The 15,423-nt window shown below is 42.2% G+C and overlaps 3 pseudogenes; 2 read left to right on the plus strand and 1 right to left on the minus strand.

The window, feature by feature from the left end:
* The first annotated feature begins 3 nt into the window (after positions 1-3).
* Positions 4-3,006, plus strand: LOC105858484 (large ribosomal subunit protein eL30 pseudogene; annotated as a pseudogene).
* A 2,883-nt stretch (positions 3,007-5,889) lies between these two features.
* Positions 5,890-15,236, plus strand: LOC142873321 (large ribosomal subunit protein uL30-like 1 pseudogene; annotated as a pseudogene).
* On the minus strand, positions 10,239-11,620 carry LOC105858601 (lipid droplet-associated hydrolase pseudogene; annotated as a pseudogene).
* Positions 15,237-15,423: the final 187 nt, after the last annotated feature.

Raw genomic sequence — 15,423 nt, forward strand, 5'->3', positions numbered from 1 at the left:
GCCATGGGCACCTTCGGTTAGGGAGCCTAGTGGTTCTACATGGGGTGCTGGTTTCAAATCGCACCTCACATGGACAATATATGGCATCTTCTGGCCCCTCATTTTCCAAAGTGACCTACAGATTATACTTCCTAGAAATGCCAGACTTGCCTCACACTGGGAAGCCATCCCTGCTCTGCCTAACATGGTGGCAGTGACAGCACAATGAGGCAGAGTAGCAATGCTCCCAGGCCCTATGGCACATCTATGCCCAGCAGTGTCCCCTGGCCCAGCACCTTAGCATGTTCTCTCTGGTGGCTCCGTCCTCACCCCCGCTTCTCTCCCTTTATTATTTTTCTCCCAACCTAGCCATAGAGGAGATTCAAATTCCCCAGCTGTGTACACAAACAAGTCCAGGGATTCTTTGTCTTAAAATCTATTTCCTCTCCTCCTGAGGAAAAAGAGCAACAAAGTGGAAGAACAACAGGTTCTTCATTTTGGCTATTTCCCAAGCACTCCTTTGGCCAAGGCCACGGGGCACCTGTCTTCCCTGGTGGCTCCTTCCCATCTGGCACGCTGGCGGCAGAGCAGGCTTGAATGTGGAGCACCCAGTGCCCAGGCCTTGCCCTGTCCTGCCCTGTGGGATCTCTTCTGGGTGGATTTCGCACACTCCCTCCCTCAGGGTTTTGAGGTCTTTGCATTTAGAGTATAGTGTAAAGAACTTACAGCTGCACACTTTATAATGCCATTTAAGATTACTGGAGCTTTGCTGGTTAAATCTAGAGTAACCAGAGAAAGCTCCTTTCCCCAGTTGATGTCTTGAGGCTGTTGAATCTGAAAGAAGAACAGAAGCTTCCCTCATCCTGGGCCTCTGTTCTTGAAGGCCTAGCACCTTGGGCATAGCTCCAGCTTTGGGTCTCAGTGTTAGTGCTGTTCAAGCCAAACAGAATAGTGTCAGGTGGGAAAACTTCTTCTCTTGACAGCTCCAGGAAAGAAGTCTTTCCCACCACCCTGGGATGTGGTGGAGTATCAGGGTTGAGACCATAGACTTGAGGCCAGGATTGAGCCTGAACTTGACCGATCAATTCCCTTGACTTTCAGGTCTTTTTTCTTTTTCTTTTTGGAGACAGGCTCTGTCACCCAGGCTGGAGTACAATGGCATGGTGTCATACCTCACTGTAACCTTAAACACCTGGGCTCAAGCAATCCTCCCACCTCAGTCTGCTGAGTAGCTGGGACTATAGGGGTACACCACCATGGCTGGCTAATCCTTTGCCATTCAAACTGAGATGGTTACCATGTTTTACTTGCTATGTAACTTGTTCTTTTGTCCTGGGGGGTGCCTGATTTATTCTGTCTTTTTGCCTTTCATTCTTTCAACACACATGCTGCCGATCTTCCAGGACATTGCTTTATTCCCTTCTACTCAAGGCCAGTTAGGAACTCAATTATTTTTTTCCAGTTCAAAGCAACCTTGCTTGGACCCAGATGTATCCCTTCTCTTTTTTTTTTTTTTTTGAGACAGAGTCTCACTTTGTTGCCCAGGCTAGAGTGAGTGCCGTGGCATTAGCCTAGCTCACAGCAACCTCAAACTCCTGGGCTCAAGCAATCCTTCTGCCTCAGCCTCCCGATTAGCTGGAACTACAGGCATGCGCCATCATGCCCAGCTAATTTTTTCTATATATTTTTAGTTGGCCAATTAATTTCTATTTTTAGTAGAGACTGGGGGGGAGGGTGTCTCGCTCTTGCTCAGGCTGGTTTCCAACTCCTGACCTTGAGTGATCCGCCCACGTCAGCCTCCCAGAGTGCTAGGATTACAGGTGTGAGCCACCGCGCCCGGCCTCTTTTCACACACACTTTTCTGACGTGTAAGCCAGAGTATTTGCAAGCAAATCTCAGAAAACCCTAAATGCCACTATGTGTCTCTAATAGGGGCTTTATATGTATTTATATAAAAATATATATATATATAAAACCTTCATGGAATTTTTCTACCAAACAAAATTTTAAAATAATGAATAATTAGTCTAATAATCAGTCAGTGTTCAGTTTTTGCCAATTGTTTCAAAAATACCTCCTTATTGTTTGTTTGAATCAAGATCCAAGCAAGGGGTTAGCAAAAAAATGGTTCAGTGAGAACCACTGAGGGTTTCCTGCCTTCGTAAAATGATGAAAAACCTGGTACATATCATCAGAATCAGCTTTCACAGAACTCTGGAAATTAACCAAAGGCTTGTAGCAACCCAAAGAGCTTTCAGTTGAGAAAAACAAATTGCAGTAAGAACAGCAAGATCTGTGGTGTTTTAATTTACCCTAGTACAAGATTTAAAATCAACTATTTTAAATACAAAGAGCTGAAAGAAATATAGGAAAGAGTAAGAATTAGGTCTCAACACAGAATAACAAAGAAGAGGCAGACATTTTTTAAAAATTCTAAAATTATAAAGTACAATAACTGAGAAAAAAAAATTTACTAGGAGGTTCAAGAGGAGATTTCACCTGGCAGAAAAAGAATCAGCAAACTTGAAGATAGGTATGTGAAATTAACCGATTTGAGGAGCAGAAACAAACAAGAATGAAGAACAATGAACAAAACCTCAAAGACTTCCTTTCTCGCTCCCTGGCCATCTTGGCAGCTGGTCTTGGTTGGGGGCCATCCCGTACACCTAAGGAAGGAAGATAGTGGCCACAAAGACAACGAAAAAGTCACTGGAGTCAACGCTAGGCTCTAACTTGTTATGAAGAGTGGAAAGTATGTGCTGGGGTACAAGTAGACTCTGAAGATGATCAGAGAAGGCAAAGTGAAATTGGTCATCCTCGCCAATAGCTGCTAGATTTGAGGAAATCTGAAATAAGAGTACTTACTATGCCATGTTAGCCAAAACTGGTGTCCATCATTACAGTGGCAATAATATTGCACTGGGCACGGCATGCAGAAAATACCGCAAAGTATGCACACTGGCTACCATTGAAGCAGGTGACTCTGGTATCATAAGAAGCAAGCCAGAACAGACTGGTGAAATGTAAATCATGCAAAATTTTTCTTTAATAAAACTTGCCAGAGCTTGATATGTAAAAAAAAAAAAAAAAGACAAAAAACCCTCAAAGACTTTGGGAAACTATCAAGTGTACTAATATACACATTAAAAGAAGAGAAAAAGAACATTTTTTTGAGACAGAATCTCACTCTGTTGCCCAGGCTAGAGTGCTGTGGCATTAGCCTAGCTCACAGCAACCTCAAACTTCTGGGCTCACGTGATCCTCCTGCCTCAGCCTCCCGAGTAGCTGGGACTACAGGCATGCACCGCCATGCCTGGCTAATTTTTTCTATATATTTTTAGTTATCCAGCTAATTTCCTTCTATTTTAAGTAGAGACGGGGTCTCGCTCTTGCTCAGACTGGTCTCGAACTCCTGAGCTCAAACGATCTGCCTGCCTCAGCCTTCCAGAATGCTAGGATTACAGGCATGAGCCACAGTGCCCAGCCAGCTCTTGCCATTCTTACTGAACATTCTACTGGAGGAGCCAGGCATAATGGCTCACGTCTGTAATCCTAGCATTCTGGGAGGCTGAGGCAGGAGGATCTCTTGAGGTCAAGAGTTCGAGACCAGCCTGAGCAAGACCCTGTCTCTACTAAAAATAGAAAAAAAATTAGCTGGGTGTGGTGGTACACACCTGTAGCCCTGCCTACTCAGGAGCCTGAGGCAAGAGGATTGCTTGAACCCAGAAATTTGAGGTTGCAGTGAGCTGTGATGATACTACTGGACTCTAGCCAGAGCAACAGAGTGAGACCCTGTCTAAAAAAAAAAAAAAGGAGTCCCAAGCAGTTCTGAGAAATTACTCCCCACCACAGTCCCTGGAGAGGCTGCATAGAGAAGGAACCCCACAAACAAAGACCTTCCAAGTGAAAGAGACGCTTTACCTCCTCCAGTTGGAACAAAGCCATCTGTACTGACTTTGGTTTGTAAAATAAATCAAGATGATTTTTCTTATTAAAAAACTGCTCAGTTTATAGAATAAGAATAATGAGATGGTGATTTAGTGTTATACACACACACACACACACACACACACACACACACACACACACACACTCTAATACCTTATCCTGGCTCCACTTAACAGCTATGCAATCTTGAGCAACCTATTTAATCTCTCTGTTCTTCCATTTCCTCCTCTGTAAAGTGGGGATGATAATAGTTCCTACCTCACAGGATTGTTGCTCAGGAATTAAATGAACTAATTTAGGTAAAGCACTTAGAATGGCACCTGAATAAGTAATTATTCAGGCTCAGGCTTTTCTACATGGTGGTTTTTACCACTAAGCCCTGAGCCCTCAGGCAGCTAAAAAGCTGTGAGAAATCACAGGCTCACCCCCTAGATGAGTCCCCACCTTTTATCCCCCACTCTAGCCCTTGAAAGGGCAGTTTTAGGTTTCCTAAACAATCAAGCAGAAAATATAGGGTTTCTATATACCTTCTCTTCTCCACTGTTTCCCCTATTATTAACATTTTAGTGTGGTAAATTTGTTATGATCGATGACAATATTGATATGTTATTACTAGCTGGAGGTTATAATCCACATTAGGGTTCACTCTTTGTGTTTTGTATCCTATGCTGTGGTCCCCAAGCCCCTGGCCATGGACTAGTACTAGTCCGGCCTGTTAAGGACTGGGCCGCAGAGTTCTGCTGCCCACCTACCATCCTCCTCGTTCGTGGAAAAATTGTCTTCCATGACACTTAGGTGGGGGGCCACACAGCAGGAAGATGGGGGGAGAGCGAGTGAAACTTCATCTGTATTTACAGCTGCTCCCCATCACTGGCATCACTGCCTGAGCTTGGCTCCTTCCCCATCCATGGAAAAATTTGGATAAACTGTCTTCCGTGAAACCGGTCCCTGGTGCCAAAAGGTTGAGGATCAGTTTTCACCAATGTGTAATGGTGTGTATCCACTGTTACAGTATCATACGGAATAGTTTCATTGTCCTAAAAATCCTTCCGTCCCTCTTTCCCCTCCTCCTCCTGGAAATCATTGATCTTTTCGCTATCTCCATAGTTTGCCTTTTCCTGAATGTCAGAGTTTAAATTGTACAGTAGGTAGCATTTTCACATTGGCCTCTTTCACTTAGCAATATGCATTTAAGATTTCTCCATATCTTTTCGTGGCTTGATAGCGCATTACTTTTTAAGCTGAATAATATTCCATTGTATAGATGTACCCCTATTTATCCACTCGCCTATTCAAGGACATCTTTGTTGCTTCCAGGTTTTGGCAATTATGAGTAAAGCAGCTATAAACATTTGAGTGCAGATTTTTTTATGGACATAGATTTTCAGCTCATTTGGGTATACAGCAAGAAGCACAATTGCTAGAACATATGGTAACAGTATAATTTAGTAAAGTGTCAAACTGTTTCCCAAAGTGGCTATACCATTTGTACTCCAATCAGCTATGAATGAGAGTTCCTGTTGCTCCAAATCCTCACCAGAATTTGGTGTTGTCACTGTTTTGAATTTTCGCCATTCCAATAGGTGTGTAATAGTATCTCAGTTTTAATTTGCAATTCTCTAATGACATATGATGTTGAGCATATTTTAATATGCTTCTTTGCCACCTGTTTATCTTCTTTAGTGATGTGTCTGTTCAGGTCTGTTATCCATTTTTTAATTAGTTTGTTTTCTTATTGTTGGTTTGTAAGAGTTCTTTCTATATTTTGGATATGAAAGGTGGCAGGATGTACCGCCCTAAAATATACCGTAAAGATTACTTTGAGCTAAAGGCAACCTGAAAAATGGCAGATGCAAGGAGGGCATTCTAATTTTCCCCTTTTCTTCCTGAAAATAGGGGATAAAAACCACCATATAAAAGAGGCCCTCCATGTACTAGGAGAAAAGAAACATTTTTCAGATCAGTAGCTGCAACACTGGAAAGATGGCGGAGCAAGAAGAAAGGAAAAGAATCCCTTTGGTTCCAGAAAATCTCCTGAAAAAGAGGAAGGCTTACCAAGCCCTCAAAGCCAGCCAGGCAAAGCAGGCACTTTTGGCAAAGAAGGAGCAGAGGAAAGGAAAAGGGCCCAGATTTAAGCGACTGGAATCGTTTCTACATGATTCCTGGCGGCAGCAATGCGACAGGGTGCGTCTCAGACGACTAGAAGTAAAACCTCATGCCTTGAAGTTGCCAGATAAACATTCCTTGGCCTTTGTTGTACGCATCCAAAGGATTAATGGGGTGAGCTCACTAGTGCAAAAGACCTTCGCGAGACTTTGCCTAAAGAAAATTTTCAGTGGTGTCTTTGTTAGCGTCACCCCGCAGAGCCTAAAATTGCTGCGTATGGTGGAACCTTATGTGACCTGGGGATTTCTAGATCTGAAGTCTGTCCAGGAACTCATCTTGAAACGTGGACAAGCCAAGGTCAAGAATATGACCATCCCTCTGACAGATAACACAGTGATTGAAGAGCACCTGGGGAAGTTTGGTGTCATTTGCTTGGAAGACCTCATTCATGAAATTGCCTTCCCGGGGAAGCATTTCCAGGAGATCTCATGGTTCTTGCGTCCTTTCCAACTCTCAGTGGCCCATCATGCTACCAAGAATAAAGTGGGCTTTCTCAAGGAGAGGGGCTCACCCGGCTATCAAGGTGAACGCATCAATCAGCTCATCCACCAGCTGAACTAGACCCAGAATATCTGAAAGCACAGTGCATTGAGATCATGTGTTTTTGAGTTTTTGAATTATGAAGTATCTTCAGAGAAGATTATTTTCACTCTCTCTTCAAAAACAAAGGGAAGAGTCAGGGAAAAGACAGTTGGTTATGCTCATGGCAGGAACCTCTCATCACAGTCAAGTTCCAAGGAAAAATTCCAGTGTTTTCCACTTTGGCTGCTGCCACCTCTGAAATCACATTCCATGGAGAAAGGAGTCCCGTTTTGTCAGATCTTCTATCCTGAGGTGTTAAACAGGTGAATAAATGACTCAAGCATGTGTATGAGGATCCCTAAGACTCCTGCAACAGTGGTCCGAGTCCAAATGCATACTTGAATCTGGGTATTCCTAGGGCTTTGTTTTGAAAAGACTTGAAATACAATTGGGAAGGAGAATACAAAAGTCAGCTGTCTCTTTGAATCCATGTTCTAAGTTTTCAGGGATGGCTTTGAGAGCTCTCAGACATGGCTGGCCCTAAGTGCATCTGGTGGCTTTTTTATCCTAGCCTGCAACCGGTTTAGTCCCTTTCTCTAGTTCAGGATTTGAGAATAAATGACCCCTTTGATGGGTACACACATATACTCAAAATTTTGCTTATAATTTGTGCACAGACTCTTCTCTCCATGGACCTTTGCACTTCATGTGAGGAAGTCCTACTTTTCCCAGGATCGGTCACCCAAGCCCTGATCTTTCTAGTCTCTGGTTCCCTTGTCTTATGGAAGAGCAAAGCTAACCAAGATAGCTTTTCCCCTTCACAGTGGCAGATTGTGTTTCTCCTTGCACTATCAAGCCTGGGAAAAGCTCACCATTTCTCCCCCTTCCCTGCCCAACCCCTCCTGGGGGTTCAGGATGGGATTTTCTGGTTTCTCTGAAGATCTTCTTCCTCCTTAAAACCAAGCTCAGGAAGGAACAAACCATTTTCTTGGTTTGGCATGGATGAACTTAGCGCTATTTGGCTTTTTAGGCATTTGGCAGGCAGCTTAATTGACCTTTTTCTTGCATATTCTGGACTCCAGAAGTATTCCCCTTTGTCCTGCTGGTACTGTGGTAGACCAGCAATAGGCTTTCTGAGGATGTTATCCTTAAAGAAGTCAGTCTGATACTGCTTGTGTTTTTTCATCAGTGTCCAATTCTAAGCAGGCCTTCACTTAGTTGCCTCAGCTTGCCATCTGAGCAATTGGTGAAGATGTGCCAGGCCTAGGTTAAATTTGGAAATAGGCTTGAAAACCAGTTTGTTCCTGGTCCTTTCAGGTCAGGTTTGCTGCAATTTTGGCTCATGGGGCCCTCAAACATAGCTGTGAAATTGAGAGGTATAACAGTGCCTTAAAATGTGCCAGGTTATGAGATAATTAATTAGGTTGGTTGGCTCCAAAGTTAACCTGTCAGCAATAGATGTTACAGATGTTATTCTTATATTTTAAAACATTGTGAAATCAGATTACTTTAAAATGATGTATGGCAAAGTCCATGGGAAAAAAGCAGTTGTGAGTATGGAAGCCTAGGGCTTAGATCCCTGCTGTCTTATACTAAATATGGGAATGGTGTTTCCATTCTTTTTTTTTTTTTTAAGTGCTGGTAAAACATTTATTTCAAAAATTCATTTGGTGTTCAGGTGATAAACATGAATTAAGAGCCAATATTGTTTTTAAGCTTTAAAAGACAAAAGTGGGACAATGAGGATTGTCAAGGAGGAAGGGAAGAAGAAAAAAAAAAATAAAAAGAAAAAAAGAAAATAAAAGACAAAAGTGAGATACAATTTTATACATGCAGACTTCTGAAATACAGAGTGATGTAGTAAAATAACAGCTAAAAGAAAAGCTATGGGCCGGGCGCGGTGGCTCACGCCTGTAATCCTAGCTCTCTGGGAGGCCGAGGCGGGCGGATTGCTCGAGGTCAGGAGTTCGAAACCAGCCTGAGCCAGAGCGAGACCCCGTCTCTACTATAAATAGAAAGAAATTAATTGGCCAACTAATATATATACAAAAAATTAGCCGGGCATGGTGGTGCATGCCTGTAGTCCCAGCTACTTGGGAGACTGAGGCAGGAGGATCATTTGAGCCCAGGAGTTTGAGGTTGCTGTGAGCTAGGCTGACGCGCGGCACTCACTCTAGCCTGGGCAACAAAGCGAGACTCTGTCTCAAAAAAAAAAAAAAAAAAAAAAAAAAAAAAAAAAAAGCTATGAATGTTACTCATTATTCCAGTAGGTATGATTTCCCCTGTCTTTGTTCATGTGCTTTGATTTAGTACTACAGAGCATCTCCTGTATGCAAGGCACTCAGGGCCACAAGTCCTAGCTTCTCGAATAGATCTCTAGAAGGCCTCCCATGCAGACTGTGACAGGACTGTGTGCAGCCCTGTGCCCCTGGCCTGCATACCTGTCGGCTCTTCCCCTCAGGCTAAGAGTACTCCTTGTCTGGAGCTTAGCTTCTCCCCTCTGAGAAGTCATTTGCTCTGATGTAGAAGCCACGCCAAAGGACAATATTCATTCAACTCTCATCACTGGGCTGGCAGCATATCAGAGCCAAATCTTTCATCAGGTGGATTTAGGTTTTGAGAGGAAGGACAACATCCCATTGTCCTTAAGGAATGATAATGCCATGAGGGATTTTCTCTAGGAGAAAATAGAATGTTTCTGATCGATCATGAACTGTCACTGCAGTCAATGTGATTTACTAATTCCTAAGGTCTCAGGACTGAGTCAATCTAGGGAAGGTAGCAATATTGTCAGGCCAGAGACCATGGTTTTTCCCCACCGGACCTCAGTGTGTCCAGAGCAGGTAAATTCACCTAACTTCATAACTTGCTTTGGTTCATTAGCACAATAATTTCTTTCCAACAAATAAAGTTAATGCAGAAATGGAGAACTGATTTATGGTAATGCTTTCGGCAATTTAAAATGCCATTTTGAAAATTATTTACTAGAAGATTTTCAGAAGAAAAGAATCATGAAGTAGCTGAGAACTCTATCCTCAGTGGTTAGCACAGTACCTGGCTCATTGCTGGTCTTCAGTAGAGTTTTATTGCAAGAATCACAGGAGCAGCAGCATGTTGGCACCTGCAAACTGAATTCAGGACAGAAGAGGAGTCTTCAGGGAGCTTATAACCTGGCAGGCTAAGGCTTAGCACAGAACTTGCTGGCTGTCCTATGGCAGGAGGCACAGTTGGGATCCTTCAACAACTCCTTGTCTGGTTAGCTGACCAGAGGAAGGTCTGGTGAGCTTTGTTCTGTCTAATGTAGGTAGATCAGAAGCGACACTGATGATCTTAACCAAGACCTGTGCAAAGTTAGTCTGGGCTGATCTTCATTTTCTGTACTAAAGGAGACCCAAGTCCACTGCCAATATCCACTGTTCACCACTTCCTGTTACTAGAACATGAGTGTATGCTTGTTGTGATCTCACACACGTCACATACCTAACCATACCCTTGACATTCACTGCTCTTTCACATTTTCTAGTAGGTATTTCATAATTTCCCCTAGTTGAGCCTATTCGACAGTGTTACTCAATTTAAATCAATTAAATTTAGATTTTCTTTTATCTGCAGGGATCCTGCCTACCAAAATAAACCATATGGTGCCACTGGGTATTCTGTGCAAACATGAGACCCTGTTTAGATCACTGTGTTCCCTGAGTCTTGGAAAAATGTGTTGTTCAACCTATGGAATGATTCATCAAGTGTGTTTACATTAGCTTGTAACCCAGGGGGCTAGGAGCCTGTAGTTTTTAAGCCAAGAGGTTCTCAATTTTTTCTTTTCTGATAAATCAAACATCAAAATTAAGCATTTACGTACTAAATATAATACACCTACTGCCTCCATGTACTGGCAGTAGGTACTTGTTTCCTTGTGTCTGGATTTATATTTTGGACAGATCATCCTTTAGCCAGTCAGCAACCATGTCCGCCATTTCCTGGTAAAAATGGATGATAAAACCATGAGGTAAATTTTTCTCACATAGTCGAATATCTCCTTCTGGAAAATCTTTCTTGATGTCTTCATAGTACTCTTTTGGACACCAATCATCAGTAGCACCGTAGTAAAATGTAAGCTTAGATAAACGTTCCTTTATGAGTTGTCTCTCTCTGCCACCTTCATCATTTCTTGGCCTCTGAGGTAGGCGGCGTTAGCAAGGCAGAAATGGTTCTAGTACATTCATCAGTGAAAATTCACTCTCCATGTTCCATCTTTGGAGGACCATTCTGATCACCAAAGACTTGATTTTCTGAGGACACAGTTTAAATAATAAGTAGCCAGCAGCATAGAGAACATACCGAAACCAGCACAAAAATGGAGTGGCAATTCTGCCTTTGGGTGACTCAGACATTCGCTCAATTGTTGGAAAGAGCAGAAAGGAGCGAATTACTGGGAGCTTAGGGGCACGCTTCAATATCTGGAGACAAAAATAGCTGCCTATTGAATGGCCAGTGAGCACAGCTTCATTTCCTTTGGCACATGAGTTCTCAGGAAAGCTACTTTGTGTTCTATCAGACCACTCAGTCCATAGATGTCCTTAATTTCTTGAGCATTTGGATCCTCTGATGTTGTAAGAAACTTCTTGTCTTTGGGGGCCATGGTATGCCCAGCATGACTGATAATCCAAATTGGAAAGCATTTGTTTGTCAAAGAATATAAAGCCTTTGCAAATGACACATAAAAGGTGGGAAAACCAGGGTTACCAGGAATAATAAAAATAAGCAGTTTAGGCCTGTTGACATTTGATCATCTAAGAGGTTAGTCCAAGGCCCACATTTTAGCACCTGGGTTTCGACTCCACACAAAATGAATTCCTCATGCACTGGAATGTCTTCCTTGAGTTCTAAGTCCATTTCTGTCTGCCTACTTGGTGGCCAGCTTTCCCTGTGGATCCAGTGTTTCCATTCTTGCCTGTGAAATGGAGCTAATACCCTCTAGCATGTCTGCCTCACATGGTGGTTAAAAGAATTGAGTAAAATAATAGTTTGTAATTTATAATTCTATATAAATAAAAGGTTATCACACACACACACACACACACACACAAAAAGAAACATTTTTCAATGGGGAGTCATGGTTGTGAGAAATCCATACAATCAGACCTTGTTAAAATAATTCTTATCTTCCTTTCACATCCCCACGTAATTTGCTTTTCCACAAATGGTTTTCCATTTTGGGGGGGAGGGTCTTCATTTCCTTATTAGAACTCCTATGCCATGTAAAACTTACATTAAATTTGTATGCTTTTTCTATTAATCTATCTTATGTCAGGTTAATTCTCAGGCCTAGCCAGGACCCTAAGAGGGGAAGAATAGAGTTTTGACTTCTCTACTGATGTTAAGTCCTTTACCAAGCAGGCATTCTCCCAGTCTGAGGAGACTGTTGTTTTTTCACTCTCTCCATCTTCCTCCCCCCCCACCAAGAGACAGGGTCTAATTGCCCAGGTTGGAGTGCAGTGTTGTGATCATAACTCATTGCAGCCTCAAACTCCTGGGTTCAAGGGATCCTCCCTCTTCAGTCTCCCAAGTAGCTGGGACTACAGGCATGTGCCACCACACCTTGCTAATTTTTAAATTTCTTTTTAGAGGCAAGGTCTCACTATGTTCTCCAGGCTGGTCTCAAAGTCCTAGGCTCCAGTGATCCTCCTGCCTCAACCTCCCAAGTCACTGGGATAATAGATGTGAGCCTCACTCTGCCCAGCATGTTTTTTCATTCTTTACAGTGTCTTTTGAAGAGCAGAGCTTTTCATTTTAAGGAATTCCAACTTATTATTTTTTCTTTAATGGATCATGCTTTTGTTGTTTCTAAAAATTCACTGCAAAAACCAAGATGTTTTCCTATGTTATCTTCTATAGCTTGATGTTTCACATTTAATTCTTTGATCTGTACTGAGTTAAATTTTGTGACAGGTATACAGTGTATGTCTAGATTTTTCTTTTTCTCCTCCCGCCCCCAACCTTTTTTTTTTTTTTTGCATGTGAATGCCTGGTTGTTCTAGCACCATTTGTTGAAAAGACTATCCCTTCTCCATTGAATTACCTTTGCTCCATTGTCAAAAATGTTGGCTGTATTTGTGTAATGTATTACTAGACTCTCTATTCTGCTTCATTGATCTACATGTCCATCCTTTTGCTGATACTACACTGTCTTGATTACTGTAGTTTTATTCCAAGTTTTTTTTTTTTTTTTTTTTTTTTTTTGAGACAGAGTCTCGCTTATTGACCAGGCTAGAGTGAGTGCCGTGGCGTCAGCCTAGCTCACAGCAACCTCAAACTCCTGGGCTCAAGCAATCCTTCTGCCTCAGCCTCCCGAGTAGCTGGGACTACAGGCATGCGCCACCATGCCCGGCTAATTTTTTTATATATATATTAGTTGGCCAATTAATTTCTTTTCTATTTATAGTAGAGACGGGGTCTCGCTCTTGCTCAGGCTGGTTTCGAACTCCTGACCTCGAGCAATCCGCCCGCCTCAGCCTCCCAGAGTGCTAGGATTACAGGCGTGAGCCACCGCGCCCGGCTTTATTCCAAGTTTTGAAGTCAGGTAGAGTCAGTCCTCAGACTTTGTTCTTCTCCTTCAGTATTACGTTGGCTATTCTGGGTCTTTTGCCTTTTCATATAAATTTTGATATCCATAAAATAACTTGCTGGAAGTTTGACTAGAATCATGCTGAATCTATTGATTAAGTTGGGAAAAACTGACATCTGGACAATATTGAGTCTTTCTGTCCATGTATATGGACTATCTCTCCATTTATTTAGATGTTTGATTTCTTTCAACAGAAAACTATTGTAGTTTTCCTCATATACTCTTGTACATATTTTGTTAGATTTATACCCAAGTATTTTATTTTTTTGGCAAATGGTATTTGGTAAATGGTATCATTTCAAATTCTAATTGTTCATTTCTGGTATATAGGAAAGCCGCTGATCTTTGTCTATTCATCTAGTATTCTGGCACTGTGCTGTAATCACTGAGTTCCAGGAAGTTTTTTTTGTTGATACTTTGGAATTTTCTACATAGACAATTATCTGTGAACAAAGTTGGTTTTATTTCTTCATTCCTAATATGTATACCTTTTGTTTCCTTTCCTGTCTTATTGCATTAGCCAGAACTTCTAGTATGATATTGAATAGCAGCAGTAAGAGGGGATATCTTATTCCTGATCTTAGCAGAAAAGCATCCAGTTTCTTACCACTAAGTTTGATGCTACCTGTAGGGTTTTGTTTTTGTCTTTCATAGAGATGTTCTTTTTTTTTTTTTTTTTTTTTTTTTTTTTGAGACAGAGTCTCACTCTGTTGTCCAGGTTAGAGTGCCGTGGTGTCAACCTGGCTCACAGCAACCTCAGACTCCTGGGCTCAAAGCAATCCTTCTGCCTCAGCCTCCCTACAGGCATGTACCACCATGCCCAGCTAATTTTTTTCTATATATTTTTAGTTGGCCAATTAATTTCTATTTTTTTTTTAGTAGAGACGGGGTCTTGCTCTTGCTCAGGCTGATTTCTAACTCCAGACCTTGAGCGATCCTCCCACCTCGGCCTCCCAGAGTGCTAGGATTACAGGTGTGAGCCACCGCGCCAGGCTTTGAGTGGATTTTTGTGAGAGGTGAGAGGTAGGGATCCAGTTTCATTCTTCTGCATGTAGCTATCCAGTTTTCCCAGTACCATTTTTTAAAAAAACAGCTTTTCCCAATTGAACAGTCTTGGCACCCTTATCAAATCATTTGAGGCTGGGCATAGTGGCTCATGCCTATAATATAGCACTTTGGGAGGCCAAGATGGGAGGGACTGCTTGAGGCCAGGAGTTTGAGACCAGCCTGTGGAACATAGTGAGACCTCATTTCTACAAAAAATACAAAAATTAGCTGGGCATTGTGTTACATATCTGTAGTCCCAGCTACTCAGGAGGATCACTTGAGCCTGGGATTTTGAGGTTGCAGTGAGGTATGATGATGCCACTGCATTGTAGCCCGGACAACAGAGCAAGACCCTATCTCAAAAAAAAAAAAAAAAAATCATTTGAACATATGAATACTTATTTCTGTGTTCTCTATCCTAGTGCATTGGTCCATATGCCTGTCTTCATGCCAGTATCATACTGTTTTGATTGCTGTAGCTTTGTGCAAAGTTCTGAAATCAGGAAATGTGAGTAGTAACCTGGGAGATAAAACTCACAAAAATGTTGGGTACCCCGTAAGAGTGGGCCACACTGAACTTTCACAATCCATCAATTACAATTTAAGTTTTCCTACCTTGGTATAGACTCCAGTGGCAGGTTTCTGTTCCTGAGCTTTTGCTCCTGGTAAGTTATGATTCACTGTATCTACCTGTCTGTCCCCAAATTATGGGCAGAAGTTTATCCTATGACTTCAATTCTCTGATTGATCAAAAATGGCTTGTTAATTTTCAATTTGTTCATCTTTTATCTTGTTAAGATGGGAGTGTTAACTTCCCAGCTCCTTATATGCCAGACCAGAAAACCCTCATCTCCTTTTTAGGAATCAAATTGTGAAGAGATAAGGACTTGCAGGTAAGGAAAATTTATTTGCACAAGGGACCAACTGATGTCCTTACAAGGTTGTGCCACATATCCAGACCAAAAGCCTTCCTGGTAGGGGCATCAAAACAATACAGGCAGGCTTCTCGATGGCTGATTAGTGGCACCCTCACTCACTTCCTCTGGAAAGAAGGACCAAACAGTAAGCAGTCACACATGGAATTGAGCAAGGAAGTGACAGGGAACCTGTGCACAGAACAAGAGTGAAGTGCATCA

Source organism: Microcebus murinus, chromosome 10 (assembly GCF_040939455.1).
Source record: "Microcebus murinus isolate Inina chromosome 10, M.murinus_Inina_mat1.0, whole genome shotgun sequence".
NCBI lineage: Eukaryota > Metazoa > Chordata > Mammalia > Primates > Cheirogaleidae > Microcebus > Microcebus murinus.